The following is a 15,829-nucleotide window of genomic DNA, read 5'->3' as shown; positions in this document are numbered from 1 at the left end:
TGTTAGATCCCTGACAGGCAAGGCGCTGCTGTTGAAGATGACAGCTTTTCCTGTACTGCCCAGAGCATCACTCAGGAACTGTCTCCTCCCTCGCAGAGAAGCCAGCTGCCTTCCCACCCCATCCCCACTGTTAGTCAGCTCTTCCGGATCCAAAGCAGAAGATATTGTTAACGCACTTCCTCGCTCTGCTTTGTTAAGTAATTCTTCGTTGTTAATGCTGAAAGGGAGATTTTCCCGAGGCGCTCTGGGCAGGAGATTTGCTTTGAAAGCAAGGAGAGGGCTGTGGAGCAGCACGTCCCAGGGCTCGGGGGGATGGCCCGGGGTGCCCACCGGGAGCGGGGAGTGCGAGCCTGAGTCACAAAGCTGCAGAACCGGGAGGGCCGGGCTGGCAGTGCTGCTCCTGCCTGAGTCACCCTGAGCCGGCAGCCGGGCAGCGGGCGCGTCCCGTGCACGCGGCACTGCTGAGGCCGCCCCTCGAGTGCTGTGTCCAGTTCTGCACCCCCAGTTCATGGCAGATGTTGAGGGGCTGGAGTGTGTCCAGAGAAGGGCAACAAGGCTGGTGAGGGGTCTGGAACACAAGTGCTGTGAGGAGCAGCTGAGGGAGCTGGGGCTGTTGAGCCTGGAAGAAGAGAGGCTCAGGGGAGCCCTCATCACTCTGTACAACTCCCTGACAGGAGGGGACAGCCAGCTGGGGGTCGGGCTCTGCTCCCAGGACACAGCGACAGGACAAGACACAGCCTTAAGCTGTACCAGGGGAGGTTTAGGCTGGACATTAGGAAGAAATTCTTCACAAAGGGTGACTGGGCATTGGAATGGGCTGCCCAGGGAGGTGGTGGAGTCCCTGTCCCTGGAGGTGTTTGATGAGAGCCTGGATGTGACTCTCAGTGCCATGGTCCGGTTGACAAGGTGGTGTTGGGTCGCAGGCTGGGCTCGATGACCTCAAAGGTCCTTTCCAACCTAATGGATTCTGTGATTGTCTCTCTGAGAAACATTATTCAGTTGCAGGTAATTGGTAGTGCTCTGGTTTCCTGTGCCTTCCTGCCTATTCATTTGTGTTGGGTCTGCACAACTGCATTATAAATGTGGAAATGTGCTTGAAACCTGATGAGCTTCCAACACAGAATAAAACCTAGAGTGCTTTTAGATCTCAAACACCAGAACGGTAGGGCTTTCTGTGAAGCTCTGGTTCAGGTTTGCATGTAATAGTGAAATTAAAACTTGGCACTTCTTTCAGGCTCATTTAGAAAAATTGTCCCTAGGTAATGTAACAATTAAAGGACCAAATTATCCTTCAGTGCTTGCATTCTTCAAAAAAAGGCAAATATTTTAGAATCCTGTAGCAGTCAAGAGGTACCAGTGAAGTCAGCTGGCCTAGAAGTTATTTCATGTGTCCTTGGTATGAAAATGCATTGAAGTTTCACAACAAAAAGGCAAACATAACTTACTGTGACCTGTTTTCTAGCCTTGGGACAAGATTAAATTTGAACTGGTGACAGGTATCAGAGTATTTGCTTAAGCAAACAGAGTAAAAGTTACCTTAAGTCTTTTGGAATGTTCAGTCACCCATTTCTGCATGATTTGCATGATAAAATCTCAAAGAATGGAATAGAAACACTTTTCATATGTAAAGTAACAATCATCAAGTTCTTCCAGAATGTTCTATCTTCATACTGAAATGTTCTTTTCCGTAAGTTAGGTGGAGTAAAAAGGCAAATTTATAATCTTAAAGGCAGTTTTCTGATGGTATCCCAAACAGATTAAGCTACAATTGCATTTCCTTAATCCAAACATTTTGAAAGTAAAATTCCTTTTACTTGGAGTTCTGTCACTGTTGATGTCCCAAGATTTTGTTTACGAGCAGAGAAGTTCTAGTCAGAAGCCATAAGTAACTTTTTTTTTTTTGGTCTCTTGTCTCTCCTTGCAAAGCCTCTCAATTTCTTAATGACACTTAAACTTATTCCTGTTTTTTAATATAGTTTTCCAAGATGCAGATTTAGAGTTATTTTAGTTATTTCTTGGCTATTGTCTCCAAATACTTGAGAGAGGTCTTAGTCCTGGATTGTCCTGTTTGTACTTCTAAAGATTAGTTTTTCTCTCTGACCTATGAAACTTCCTTATTTTTCAATGACTTGCAGAAAATAAGCATTGGCAATGAGATCTTCAGACATCTCGTAGGGCTCCAGGATGCTGATTCAATAATACCTCACTTTCAGTATTATTTAAATATCACTGACTTTGTTTTAAGCTATGATATATGATATGATATATGATACGACATGCACCATCTTGCATTCCAGAAAAGAAATAATTATGAGAGATACCTACCTTTTCTGTATTACTGTTGACAGATTTTACCCTGTGAATGTCATAATGGACAATCTGATTATTACAGGTGTTTTCATAGATTGATGCATTTGTTTTTATACTAATGTACACTTCTGATTGTCTTTGTCTGCTGAAAGGTAGGGGGTTGTTTTGGTTTGAGTTTCTTTTCCAGTTCCTCATTGCCTCTTACTTCTGTTATCTGTTTCCCAAGCTGCTTACGCATAGTTGCTGCTATTTTTAGCTTCTTTCTCGCTTTCATTAATCTTGAATTTCCAAGATTGTCATTATGACATTTGGGACAAATGTTTTCTAATTAAATTCTTTTGAACTGCCCTGATTTATGGGATCTGTCTAAGAAAAGACATATTCTAGATATAATTTGTCATTGCTAGAGATGCACCTTTTCCTGACACAGATATAGTCAGCAGCTCAAGGTTTGGCTACAAACCTACCTAGTTTCATGTTTTTCAGGTCAAAGTAACATCCAGTCAGGCTTTGCATGGCATGAGGCAGAAACAGGATTTTCTAGCATGGTGAGTACTTGTAGAATCAACAGGCTGATGATTTCTAATGACCAAGAATTCAGGAGACTCTGCATCCTAAATACAAGCAAAAGGGGGTCAGTAATCTGCCAAGTAAATTCTGTTTCACCCCTACATGTTTTAGAGGTGGCTTCAGGGAGGAATTTAGGAAAGGCTCATTGTGGAATGACTTAATGTGAGCTCTCATGAGGATGGAAAGGAGCACTACCAGGGGGAAGTTACAAATGGAGGTTGAAGGAGCTGTTTAAAATTATAATATGGGTAGGGATTTAATGATGGTGTTCATGAGAAGACCTGAAGTAGGAATCATGTAGCAGAGGATGTTTTTCCCTTTAGTACTCACTGATTTCAATTGTAAACTCTTTTCTCTTTCATTACTTTGTTAGATGTAGACTTTTCCAGCCTCTTTTGCCTTTTTTTTTCTTCCAGAGAACCTAGAGCAGAAGTGTCTCTTTTACCAGATTTTAGTTTGCTGCTTTTCCAGGCCATTTGCATTGAATGGTTCCAGGAATAGCTAGAAAAGATCTTGCAAGGTCACAGAGTTCCTCTGTGTTATCTCCTTGGCCCAAGGCAGGATCTAATAACATTAACATGCTCTCAAGCATCCTGGCAGACTATCTTAAAAGTCTCAGGTGATACAGACTCTCCTATATCCCTAAGCAATTTGAAATTATTTTTAATAGAAATTTTTGCCCACTAATTTATAAATGAGAAATAATATAAATAAATAATCTAACATGATTTAATAAATTGTACAGGAGCACTCAGGTTTTGACATGAGCAGCAGAGACACAGGTTTATGAACTTAACTGCTGTATTTATGAAAGAAGGCACAATTAAGTTATGTGTAGGCTGCTGCAATAATGGCTATGGGCCGTTCATTCATGTTCATCAGAACCGAAGCCCTCTGAGGTGTGGTCTGCTGATGCACAAGGATTACATCCACAGGCCTTCAGTCAGTCCTGGTCTGCCCCAGGATGGTCAAGAAGTGCCACTTCAGTGGTATCCTTTCCACTTGCTTCTTGGGTAAAGAAAAACAAGAATATCATTTTCAGTGATGCAGCAGATGTTTCAAAGTCCTCCTCAAGGAGGAGATTACCCTGCTACCTAAATTAGGCTTATTATGGAATTTCAGAAATGCAAAAAGAAGTGTCCAAGCTAGGTTTGGGTTGGCTAAGAAAGTTTTGGATTTAAAACATGTTGGCGAGGCCTGTGATACTGGCTTTTGACCAGAGTTTTATGGTCTTTTATTTGTCTGGTGCCTGTTCTGTCTCTAAAACACGAGGAGCAAGGAGCAGAGCAGGAGAGAAAACACAATTGGATGATGCACTTGGTTTGCTGTAGAGGAATCATTTACGTTTGCATTGCTTACTTGCCTCCTGTCTGGTTTACCATGACCTGCAAGGGAACATTCCTCTTCCACAGCCAAGGCATTCAGGCAGAGTTAATTGAGCAATTAAATTATCAGGTGATGGAAATAAAAAATCTCATCCGCATAGAAGGGTTTAGCAATCTGGCTCCTTTCAGTTTCTTACTTACTATTATGTAATGTGTGTGTTGCTACTCAGGTGCACTCTGTGCAAAACAAAGAGGAAAGCAGCTGTTCTGACTTATGCTTTAGAGGACATGACATCCGTGACTTTTGTCAACTGACCACAGAAGAAGGTGACAGTTGGGGTTTCTGAGGAGACTCTGGGATTGTGGACAGTCCATTTAATAGAACCTCCCTTCCCAACTCCTGCTTTCTATGGAGTCTCCTATCAGGAGTTTGTAGCAGTGGCTGAGATAACAAACATGTAATAAACCCTTTCTTTCCAGTTGGGTGTGTTCCACATGTAAGTATCCATGAAGGGGTGAGCAAAGTTAGACAGTGTCCAAGTGCTGATGAGTTTATAGAGAGTTGCAAAGGGAAGGAAATTCCATTTTGGAGAAGAGTAACAAAGACAATGATTGTCTTGGTGAAGATCCAGTTGGTGTGACAAGTAGAGGCAATCTAAGGTGCATCAGTTTTCTGAGAATACTGATGTGATGTTTGGCTATGCCAGCTGTCCAGCTTGGCAATTCTGGGAGTGATACATGTAATAAAAGCACATCAGAATTCTAGATCCCCCTTCCTGCACAGAGCTACCAGTACACAGACTGTTCTTTTAGCTACAAAATTGACACTGGTAAAAACTGCAGCTGTCCACAGCATCTTCATGCTTCTGCCCTCTTGAAATTCTCAAAAGAAATTAATTCTGAGGAGAGATCCAGGCTCAGTGTTGTCCAGTATGCTTTAAAGCTGAGGGAGAGACTAGCCCTGGTCATCTCTTCTGTTGAGGAAAATGGATGCACAAGGTTCCCAGGACAAATATGAGTTTTTCAGAGCTAGAAAAGATCAATTGATGCAATAAGCTACGGAGGGAAGCAGTAGACATGCACGGGTCTGTGGAATCATGTGTTAGTCAAACAGGAAAAGAGAACACATATGGAAGATGACTGGTCCTACACCCAAAGAGATGATAATTTTACTGATGGACTGAGTAACTGTGTACCTGCAAAAATCACTTATTCCTCATGGGAGAGGGGAAGAAAAAGGTAAGGAAGTCAAACTAACAGCAAGCCTTTTTTTATTATACCAGGCAGGAGATTAATTATATTACTTTGAGGTTGGACCTCTAATTTTGTATATAAAGGTCATGACTCTTGTTGGAGAGATCAATTAATATATTAGAGTATCAGACTCAATGCAGAAATACCATACAAAAAGTGTCCAGGGCACCTTTGCTGCTGTTTATTTGCTGTAGCAGATAGTTAATCTGTTTGCTACCTGTTCTATTTCTCTTGCTCAAGAGCATTAGCAAATGTTTATCTGACGGAATGTTCTGTTCCTCTCTTATTTTTTTTTTAACCTCCTCTGTCCTAAGAGAATGAAGGCAAATCCCAGAGCAACTCCAGGTTGGAAACATCATGTTGCAAGTTGGACTCTAGTCAGAGTAATTTTGTTACTGCTGATGGGGAAAGAATAGAAAACAATGGGCTGCCGAACAGGGAAATGGCCTTTAACTAAAAAGGTGAGAAATCAGAAGAGAGGAGATGATTACAGCACTTTGACTCACCTGAAAACGCTCAACAAATTGCATGGCAACGTGAATAGGTTATTTACACCAGTAGAAGTAAAAGGCAGACTTGTGAGCAGCAGCAACCACTGTCCACTGTTGGAAACAGCACTGCTACCTGATCTACTGTGGCTGCCCTCCTGCTGTTTTAGTGGGAGGCTGGGCTTGAAGGATCTCACTCAAAAATATCCAAAGCCCCCAGTGCTAGTCCCAGAGGCATTGCTTTCCAGTAGACCAATTAATTAATTAATTTTCTTCTAATGCTGTTCATTCAATGTGCACCGAAAGTGTGGCACATGATACAAATCCCTATCATTCTTCTGTGTACGTATGATGCCAAGGAAGTGGTGGCTACCAGTGCTGGTTAACACTTGAAAATGACAGAAATCCTGGTTGCTACTGGCAGAAGGGGAGTGGGAAATGATAGGCTGGTAAATGACAGGCTAGCAAATGACTTGTCAGAAACAAGCATTCATATGATACATGGTGAGTACTGGAATGCCACTGTCAGAGGTGGACATTTAGGAGGGAAACAAAAAAATGATAAGATGTTAAACCCCCTCATCCCTTTTACTATGTTCCAGGAAAAGGTAAATTTTACTCGTGACCCAGCAAATGTTCTCAAATTTAGTTCCCACAGGACAATTTGCTGAGCCATATGCACTTGTCCAGTCAGGATGCCCCTTCTTGTTTCTGTGGTTTGTGTTCTGGTGCGTTTGAGGGCTGCTTTGGTGTTTTAGGCAGGCATAGGCCCTGAAAGAGACTGACAAGCTTTGAGACCAGCGTGGGGATGTCCTTTTTCTGTTACTTCATCTCTGTCTTTTCTCTGCTTTCAGTGGATGCAAGAGGCAAGGAAGGATGTCTGGCTTTGGAGCAATCCAGGAATATTATGGTACCTGTCTGTATCTGTTCACACTGAGTGGCTGTCATGCATCCCAACATCTCTGCCTCCCTAAGGTATCTGATTGTTTGGGATGGAATGTAGATATCTACATGTAGACATCCAGCTAGTCTCTACCTTGTTATTAGGTATTTTCAGGCAGAAAGAGGATGACAGCCCCTGCCTCTCCTGTCTGACAGGCACTCTGTATGGATGGAAGAGGCTAAATTAAAACCAGCAGAAGTGGACTTTCTGGTTTTTCTTGATAACTGGTGTAAAGGAGAGAAGGGAGCAGTCTGTGCACTGCAATTAACATCAGGTGCTATTGCAACTCATCCTGTAATGCGATATAGATACAATCTCAGCAGAAAATTGAACGCTGCGCTGAGTCAGAAACAGAGCAGTGCTGGGTTTTGAAGAAAGTAATTAGCCCCAGGGACCCAGTGGTTTCTCATTTCCCCTGTGGCAAACACAGGGAAGTGGGGCAGTATTTCCCATAGGCTTCCAAAGTCAATTTAGACAAGGTACAGAGCCAATTTATAAATCAAAGTTTTAATGAATACTTAGCAAGAGGCAGGCACACCTTCGGTCTTCCTGCAGTGTCCACCAAGTACCACTCTGTGCCATTCTGCTTTATTTTGTGAGCTCTGGGTGCCCCATCTTTGTCTGGGCACTGAGCCAGCCCAAGCGCCTGCTAGAGAACACAGCCCAGTGTAGCAGTGCTTTGACAGTGTGTGACAGACCTGCCAGGGTCCCCATTCACCACCCTTGCCCATGGCCAGGTGCTGTGACCTGTGCTCATCTCACCACCTCTTCCTGTCAGCCCTTGGCACAGAAGTGGCCCAACCCTTCCTTGTGCTGCCCTGCACTTGGCCTTCACAAAAGCAATGATCTGAGGTTTTGCAGAGCTCACTGATCATGAATTCTGCTTTCTTTCTCCAGCAGAAGATCAGAAGTATACAGAAATAAGATTCTTGGTAGCCAAGAAAATTTTAATTTTACTAAAGACAGGATGTATTTGGCTGAAATGCTGCAGCTTACAATTAATACAAGAAGCAAAGAATTGAGCTGTTCAGGTAACACAGCAGGGATGAGAGCAGTCTTAATTTATGCTCTGTCTTTAAATGAGAATTAAGTTTAGAGCCCAAATATAAACAGCCTGTGCCTGCTCGAGGTGACTGCAAGTTCCACCATCCAGGATTCTTGCTTCTGCTTTCCTGACACAGCCCTTGTCACCTTTCAGCAGTTTGTCACATCCAGAATAAAATCTGCAAGGCCTCTGGGGCATAATCACATCCTTGTCTCTTGTGAAATGCATAGTCAGTTTGAGACACTGCAGTGAAATGAAATGCTGTATTTCAGTGAGTTTGCCACACTGGTTTGTGTGTTCCTGCACCTCTTTCCCCGAAGCTGTACCCAGCAGCAACAGCCAGTACCTTACGTGATTCCTATCTTACATGCCAGCAATTAACACTTTTGTTCAACATCTGTCCAGAAGTGCATGGCCAACGTAGCCTACTCTATGTGTTGCCTCAGAGGAGAGTTTTTACCCAGCCTGCTTTGATTCAGTTGATGGAAAACCAAAATATGATAAAGATCATAATCTGCAATATAATTATTTCCCTAGTTTTGTATCTTAAAATATTGGTTGCAGGAGTTTTCTTAGGAAGTAAATGCAAATCTCGTCACTTGTATTCTTAAAACTGTCGTGGCCTTCTGATCCCAAGCACATTCTCAATCTTCTGGATTCTCTAAGTGCCCTCTAGTGACTAATTCTCTGAACTGTGTTGGGTTTTCCTTGCCGGTGGGAGACCAGCCATTGAAGGGGTGGTTGGTGAGGGCAGGAGCTGGATAAACGTCCTGCTATTATTCTGAGGGCAGCACTAGGTTGTTCTGCAGAAGCAAACAGAAGTGTTTGTTGAGCAGTCTGCAGAGAGCTCCGGGCAGCAAAAGAGTGAATGTGTATGTACTGCTGTTGTGGAAATGTATGAGCTGAAACGTGAGTCAAATCAAATACAAACCACTGGAAGAAAGACTATTTGGCTGTCCCTGTGCAACACTTGAATGGTTTAGGTGAAGTGTGGCATTAATGAAATTTTCCTGAATATTAAAGACTCATGTTCATATCTTCTGTAGTAATTCACTATGCTGAATTTATTTTCTCAATGAATTGAGAACTCAATTTTAATGAAAATAGGTCAGTGCTGTTAGCATTGCTTTTCATTCTGCAGCAAAATGCTGGTTCTTATTTCTGGTGGTGCTTTAGGTATGGGGTTTTTGGTTGTGTTTTTCCTTTTCCTAAGTAAAAACTCAAGTGCCTTTTTAAATGCCTAATTGAATCCATTAATATAGCCAGTGTAGGAGTTCGGTTCAGGAACTGATTTATCTGGGCTATTGAACTCATATGACAATGTGCTGAGGGCCAGATATGGAGGTGGTGTTCGGACTGGCACATACAAGATTTCTTTATGTTCTTACATTGTATTAACTGCCCACCAACTTCTTTACGCCTACTCAGTTGGCAGGTAAGGGATGCTGGGGCGGTGTAATTTACGTGGTAAGCTCATCTTACCATAGAAGCATTAAGAACATATAATTGAAATGCACCTCACCTTGTTTGAACTTGCTTCTTTTTTTCTGTCCTACTCTGTATTTACATTGTGTTCAATACTATAGGCCACAGACCTTATTGGCATGACTGGGCATTTACAGAAATATAAATTTTCTTCTTTAACTGGTAGTGTAAGTGTTGTGGAAAGCAGAGTTTCATTTGGATTTAACAATGGAGCAAAAGCTCTCATATGCCTGGAACAGATGTACAGGGAGAGTTCAAGGGAAGAAGGCAAGCTGGGATTGGCTCTAGAAATGATCTGGAAAAGTGGACTGCAAAAGGAGCAGTTGGGATTTAGAGGATGTGTCAGCCTGTATGGTGAACACCTGTATTCATCTGTGTAACTCCAGTGGTAACCAGCAACAGGACACGAGGTCATGAAATGAAGCTGAGCCAGGGGAAGTTCAGGTTGCACATTAGGAGAAGGTTCTTCACTGAGAGGATGATCGGTCACCAGAACAGGCTCCCCAGGAAAGTCAGCATGGCACCAAGCCTGTCAGAGTTCAAGGAATGTCTTGTTATATGGTTTAGTTTTAGGAGGACCTGTGATGAGCAGGGAGCTGGACTTGATCATCATTATAGGTCAGTTCCAGCTTGAGATATTCCATGATTCTAACTCTAGCAATTTTTGTCATTAGCTGAACTAATTTTAAGTAATTGTAAGACTGTTATGAACTTGCCATTGAAGAAATGTCTTGGTCCCCGATTTGCAAACTTACAGGTGGTCGAGGGTTGATCTGTTTTAAATTATTATAGTGCAAAAGAGGGAAGATGATCAATAATGTGACTTTTTGTTAACTGCACTGGACAGAATGAGGAATTTACTGCATAAAAGAAAGAGTTGCATCAAGCTTTCTGAGGGATTATAGGAAAATTTGGAGTAATTCCAACCTTGCTTGGAAAAAGACTGTTTAAAAGAGGTGGGCCTGATGCTTGCTAGCAAGTGCACAGGGCTTTACTCCTAGATTCTTAAGTAATCATGCTGCTGTCTAGTTCTCAAGAAAAATACTGGGGAACAAAATAAAATAGTTCAGTATGAAGGGACCTCCAACTATCATCTAGTTCAACTGTCTGACTGATTCAAGGCTGACCTTCCTTCCCTCTCCCCTTGCCAAAGTACTGTGAAAAATCAGTGGGCTGGTTTTGTGTGCATGGAAATATCTGGAGTCATGTCTGTGTACAAGTGGAGAAAATGCAGGTGCTGACACCTTGTTCTCTAGACATGAGCTGAGATGTTTGGATCTCCACTGTAAGAGTTCCTGACTGTAGCTTACTCAAAGTATGATTTTGCTAAAATACAGTGACTGCCTAAGTGGAATAGGAAGATGCTACAGACCAGGACACTCTGGTCTCAGATACAGTAACAAAGAAGCTGTTTTAAAAAGTCATGTAAGATGAGTGATTGTTTTTCCCCTAAACCCTTCTGAAAACTCACCCAAAATTTCATGGGCAATTTATTTTATGTCAGACGGAAGTCTTGAATCCATGGCACTAAATCCTACACAGCTTGAAGAACTTAAGATAGTCACTGTGTTTGTGTACACATAAATATATATTTATCTAAAACACTTTGAAAGCACAAGGTGGTGAAAAAGCAAATGTGCTGTTTAATATCCCTGGCAATGGGTTTGCCAAATCAGCTGTGGTGCTAAGGCTTAGTACAGCATACATGACTCAGTCAAATACTCTTTCAGTGAGGCTAACCACTGGAAACAAATGGGTAAGAGATCTCAACTTTTTCATGAATTCTGAGTGCTTTCTTGTTGTGGCTCAGGAATGCTATTCTCCAATTTAGTAGTCCTGCTAAAACCATGCTGACGCTTGTTCCTCCTCCAATGGAAAGCATAAAAGGCAAAGATCACAGGCTGAGATAAGAACAATTTAGTGGAAACAGCAATGAGATAAAAGGAACAGTAACAGCAACAATATTAATAACAAAAGGTATAAGACAAAGGCTTTTCCCCATCCCTGGCAATGGCGTGAGGGGGTATTGAATAACATTAAGGCCCTGGCCAAAACTAGGACATTTCTTTAATCAAACCTTTCTGCTTAATAATTAGCTAATAAGGAGTGGCCTTCCAACCCCACCACCACCCCCTGCCCTCGACCCTGCAAACTTGAACCTCATTCTCCCAAACCAGGCAAAGGCTGCTTTGTTTTTCCTTTTGAAAGACTTTAGTGCATGGGCAATAATTAACTTGTCATTTCAATGCACAGTAGGAAAAGAAGGGTATTTAGTGTTTTCTGTGTTATTGCCAGGTTGGGGTGGGCAGAAAGGACAGATTAAGCTGGATCACGTATTCCTCCCAAGGAGCAAGAAATACTCAGTGTTTCATTTTGAGCACAGGGAAGCTTTAGTCTTTTCTGTGCTATGGAAATGAAAGCTGTCCGGTATATGACAGCATCACTAACCTGGAAATTGTGCAATTTGACTGGAGCTAGGCTTGGGAATTATTCTTCTGTTACCTATGCTGCTCTGGATTTTCCTCACTTACTGCTCTGCTTGTCACCCCACCTCCTTTCCCATGGAGCTCAAGAGGGGAAAAATGGAAGTCCTCCACACTAAGTAGCTCCCCCCCCCACTTTAAATGAAGTGAATTCTGATAAATTAGAAAAAAAAAAGTTACTTAATTTGAGAGCCTTTTCCACTTCTCCTTGTGTCTTCAGAAGGGAATACAGTTTCTGATGTTTCCTTACAATATTAGCGAGGCAGCCCTTTTGTGTCAAGGTGTCTGAGCTGTACTGCTATGACAAGCCTGCGTGGTTTGCTCTGAGGAGCTCTCTGCAGCTGTGCCCACGGTCTCCCACAGAAACACAGCAGTGCAGAATGTACACATTCCTGGTCCTCCTGAAGGAAGAGGGGTTGGTGTGATCTCTTCCAGCATAGCCTTTCCCTCATGACTCTGCTTGTACAGGAGCAGGCTGCCTGCTGTTCTGTAGGAAGTGGGGGAGAGCTTGCAGAGTATGTGCACAGGTCCATCTGCAGACACAAGAACTTGGTAACTCATCAGGCCTCTCTTTGCTTGGGTCACTGAGTGTAGATTAATCTTTGCTCCAGCATCCAAGTGGCCTTTGGGTGTTCTGAAGCAGCAGCCCCCAAGCACCAAACAACGTCCATGGCGAGTCTGTTTGCTATAGACTTTGTATCTCTCCCCCTCAAAACATCAAGTCATGTTTGGAAAAGAAGCTGCCAGTTCCAGATGGATCATGGAATGACACTGTGGATCCACTGAACTGAACTGGAAAATGTTTCAAATTAATTTTAAGATAAAAGGAGAAAAAGGAACACCCAGCATCACAGAACAGAAACCCCGCTCTTCAAGAGGGATAACAACATACTCTCTGTTGGTGTCTTGCACAGAATTTCACTCAACTGGAGCTAATGTCTGCTTCGGAGGAAAGGATTATGGGGATAGTAAGAGAGGTTTCCAAGAAACAGAGGAATGGTCTGATCTGAGCAAAGCAAATAATGAGGCCTGCTGGCAAATGAAACAGTGAGCCTAACATCAAGCTGTAAATGAGCAAAGATGAATATGCTGTCAGAAGCTGCTTTGTGGAAAGACTTAACAAAAGTGTTCAGTGAATGCAAACCATCTTGCACCCAGAGAAATTAGGAGGGAACAGCACAGATTCATAGCAATAGGTATTCACCACCAAAACCTGCTCTTTTGAACACTGTTGGGTTAAACTAGTACGAAGTAAATGAGTAACTTTACATTTCAACAGCAATTTATGTGCAAGCTCACAGAGAAGAGGAGATTTGTGGTTTCTGTTTTGTCTAAAGCCCAAAGGATGCTAATAAATGAATGCACAGTAGGAATTGCTTTTGTTCTCTCCTTTGTTGTTACCCTGGGAAGGATTAGAGTCACTTGTCCCACTGTCCCCAAGTGGGCAAACTGTGCTAAATGGTGTAAGAGGCAATCCGTGTAAGTTTTGAGCAGACAATTTTATTTAATTGACTGTGGAATAAACATGAGCTTAATGTCTCAAATATGTTTATGAGGAAAAATCATTGTATAAAATGGCCATGACTGCCTGCCAGCATTAATGATATAACCCACTCTCCATGCCCAGGTGGAACAAAAGGAATGGGACTTGTAAGTATTGTTTTCATCTTCCCAGTGTTTGCAGAGCTCTCTAGCGCATGGGTAGTGGTTGGACTGAGGCTGGTGGGAGCAGGGGTTGTTGTGCTGTGTTCTCAGTTGTGGTAACTGCAGGAGTGGCTGAGCCTGGGTCTTTATCAAAGCAGGCAGTTAACAATTGTGGGTGTGTGACAGGCTTAGTCCCAGCCCACGTAGCTGTCCCTGAGCACCAGAAGCTGGGTGAGAAGTAGCTGGTGTTCCTACAACTACTTCTGATGGCAATGGCTCCTCCCAGCACTGCTGTCTCTTGCTCCACCTGTCTGTTCTGGCAGCAGACCTGCCTGCTCATGTTCTCTTACCAGCTGTGCCACCTGACTGGACCTGCTTCTGTTCCTGTCCTTCATCCTTAGGGTTTCAAATCTCCTTCTTCTTCTTTTTTTTTTGCCTTTGCTGCTCAGAGCATGAAGGATCTTTCCAGTGGCTGTGACACTGGAGGCACGTAAATGAAAGGGATGCTGTCAACCTGTGGTTTTGAATGAGAATGTGATTGTTTTCTTCCAGAGCAACAGCAATGATTTTAATCGGTTCATTGTGAATGTGGCTTCTAAAACCAGTTTGTTCTCTCAATAGGCAGCAAGTGGAGAAGTGACTGTTGTGGATATTATGCATGAGACCCAGGTGCAGACACACAGCATCCCGCTGTGGCCACAGCCATATGGATCAGCACTGAGAAATGGCATGTGGCAACGCTGAGTTGATGGAGACCCAGGAGCTCCATATCCGGGCAGGCAAAAGGAAAAGCTGAGCACAGACAGGTGAGGGATATCCCAGTACCAAAATAGCTTCAAATCTGCCAGGAGGACTGAGGATAGAATATAGGTCAAAATGGGGACCCTGCAGTAGCCTCAACAGAAGCCTGCAATGGTGTCTGGCATGGAACATGTGTTGTTTGGGGCAAATAGGTGTATTTTTGAGATTATTCCATTACTCAAATATGACTTCTATGACATTGGATTGACTCTCATCTCTGTTCAGTTTATCTTGCATGAGCATTTTCACATGGGAGAAGGAGATGAAAAGGTATCAAATTGCTGAAAACAGCAGTGCAAAAATGCCAGTGCATGCCAAGTTTCTTGCTCAGTTTTACCTAATCTGGCAGAATCAGGCATATACCTTAGGGTCAGCCTGGGAACAAGGTGCTTACAGAGAGCCCTGTCTTACAAAACAGCAAAGGGAAGAGTTTTGCTGGGACTGCCGACATGCTTTTTGGGAGGTGGTTTTTGAAGAACAACATTTGAGGATAGGTGAGGAACCCAGTCCTGCTTTTCATTTAGAGAAGTACAAACCCCCTTCTACCCTGCGAATGTTGTGGTGTGAGTGAATAACTGTTAGTGTTGTAAACAGGTAATTAAACTGCTGTTTAATTACATAAACACTGATGAAGAATACTTGACCAATATAATGGCCAAACTGATGTCAAAAAATTGAACAATACAGATCAGGTGGCAGGAAATCTGTGGTGATAAGAGTGCGCAGTGATCTCTCATGCCTGTCCTTGTGTGCTGCAAGATTTTCCCAGTTTGTCACAATTTCTTGTTGGGCTTTATGTGAGCTTGTCCCCTAGCTGAACCCTACTTGCCTCAGACAGTGCTCTTTGGCGTCTTTTCCAAATGTGATTGCACCCTCTACCACATGAATTACAGCTGGTTTTCTACAGACAAATGACACAATTCCTTTTATTCCTACTGTGGCTGGTGAGTTATGTGCCATCTTCCTGCTACAATAAATTCTACGAGACCTAAATAGTAATATATACTAGGGATTCTTGCAGTGGTATGGTAACCTCTGAAGATAAAATTAAGAATGTTTAATGATTAAGGCTCTGAATTTGAAGTTTAAAAAAAATAGAGCAGACTCTACTACATAATTGTAGTAGTACATCTTTGTTTGCAAACCATGAGGAAATTTGAAACACAAGTCCAAAATATGGCGCTATAAAATAAAATTGCCTAATTTCTTTAGCCTAGGAAGGGGAAGACTGTTAAATAGAAAAGTGCAGCATGTTCTGTGGCATCTGCTCTACAGGCCTATCAAAAAATATCTCTGCACCCGCTAAAAATCTTAATATCACGATCCGCCTCACCAGTGCCAATTTGGGAATGAGGGCCCGGAAGCTGCATCTGTCCGGGGCGGGAGTCGCTGCAGCGAGCGCTGCTGCGCCGAGGCCGTGGGGCGGTGGGTACTGACGTGAAGAGGGGGCGACTTCTCCGACCCGGCTCCTGCCGACCCCC

General features: G+C 42.9%; 1 protein-coding gene across 3 annotated transcripts in view; it reads left to right on the top strand.

Annotated features, from left to right (window-relative positions):
- Window positions 1-443: 443 nt before the first annotated feature.
- Window positions 444-15,829, top strand: part of SLC45A1 (solute carrier family 45 member 1) — a 30,326-nt gene continuing 14,940 nt past the window's right edge. The window contains exons 1-4 of one of the 3 annotated variants that reach the window (XR_001862244.1): window positions 444-2,858; window positions 5,774-5,920; window positions 6,802-6,922; window positions 14,169-14,353. The gene's annotated coding sequence lies outside the window, so the exon portion shown is untranslated. The remainder of the gene's footprint in view (window positions 2,859-5,773; window positions 5,921-6,801; window positions 6,923-14,168; window positions 14,354-15,829) is intronic. The other 2 variants (XM_017735055.1, XM_008634268.2) reach the window with 2 other exon arrangements.

Source organism: Corvus brachyrhynchos, unplaced genomic scaffold, assembly GCF_000691975.1.
Source record: "Corvus brachyrhynchos isolate BGI_N302 unplaced genomic scaffold, ASM69197v1 scaffold395, whole genome shotgun sequence".
NCBI classification, from domain to species: Eukaryota; Metazoa; Chordata; class Aves; order Passeriformes; family Corvidae; genus Corvus; species Corvus brachyrhynchos.
Note: the sequence above shows the minus strand (reverse complement) of the source record. Positions and strands in the feature narration are given on the sequence as shown.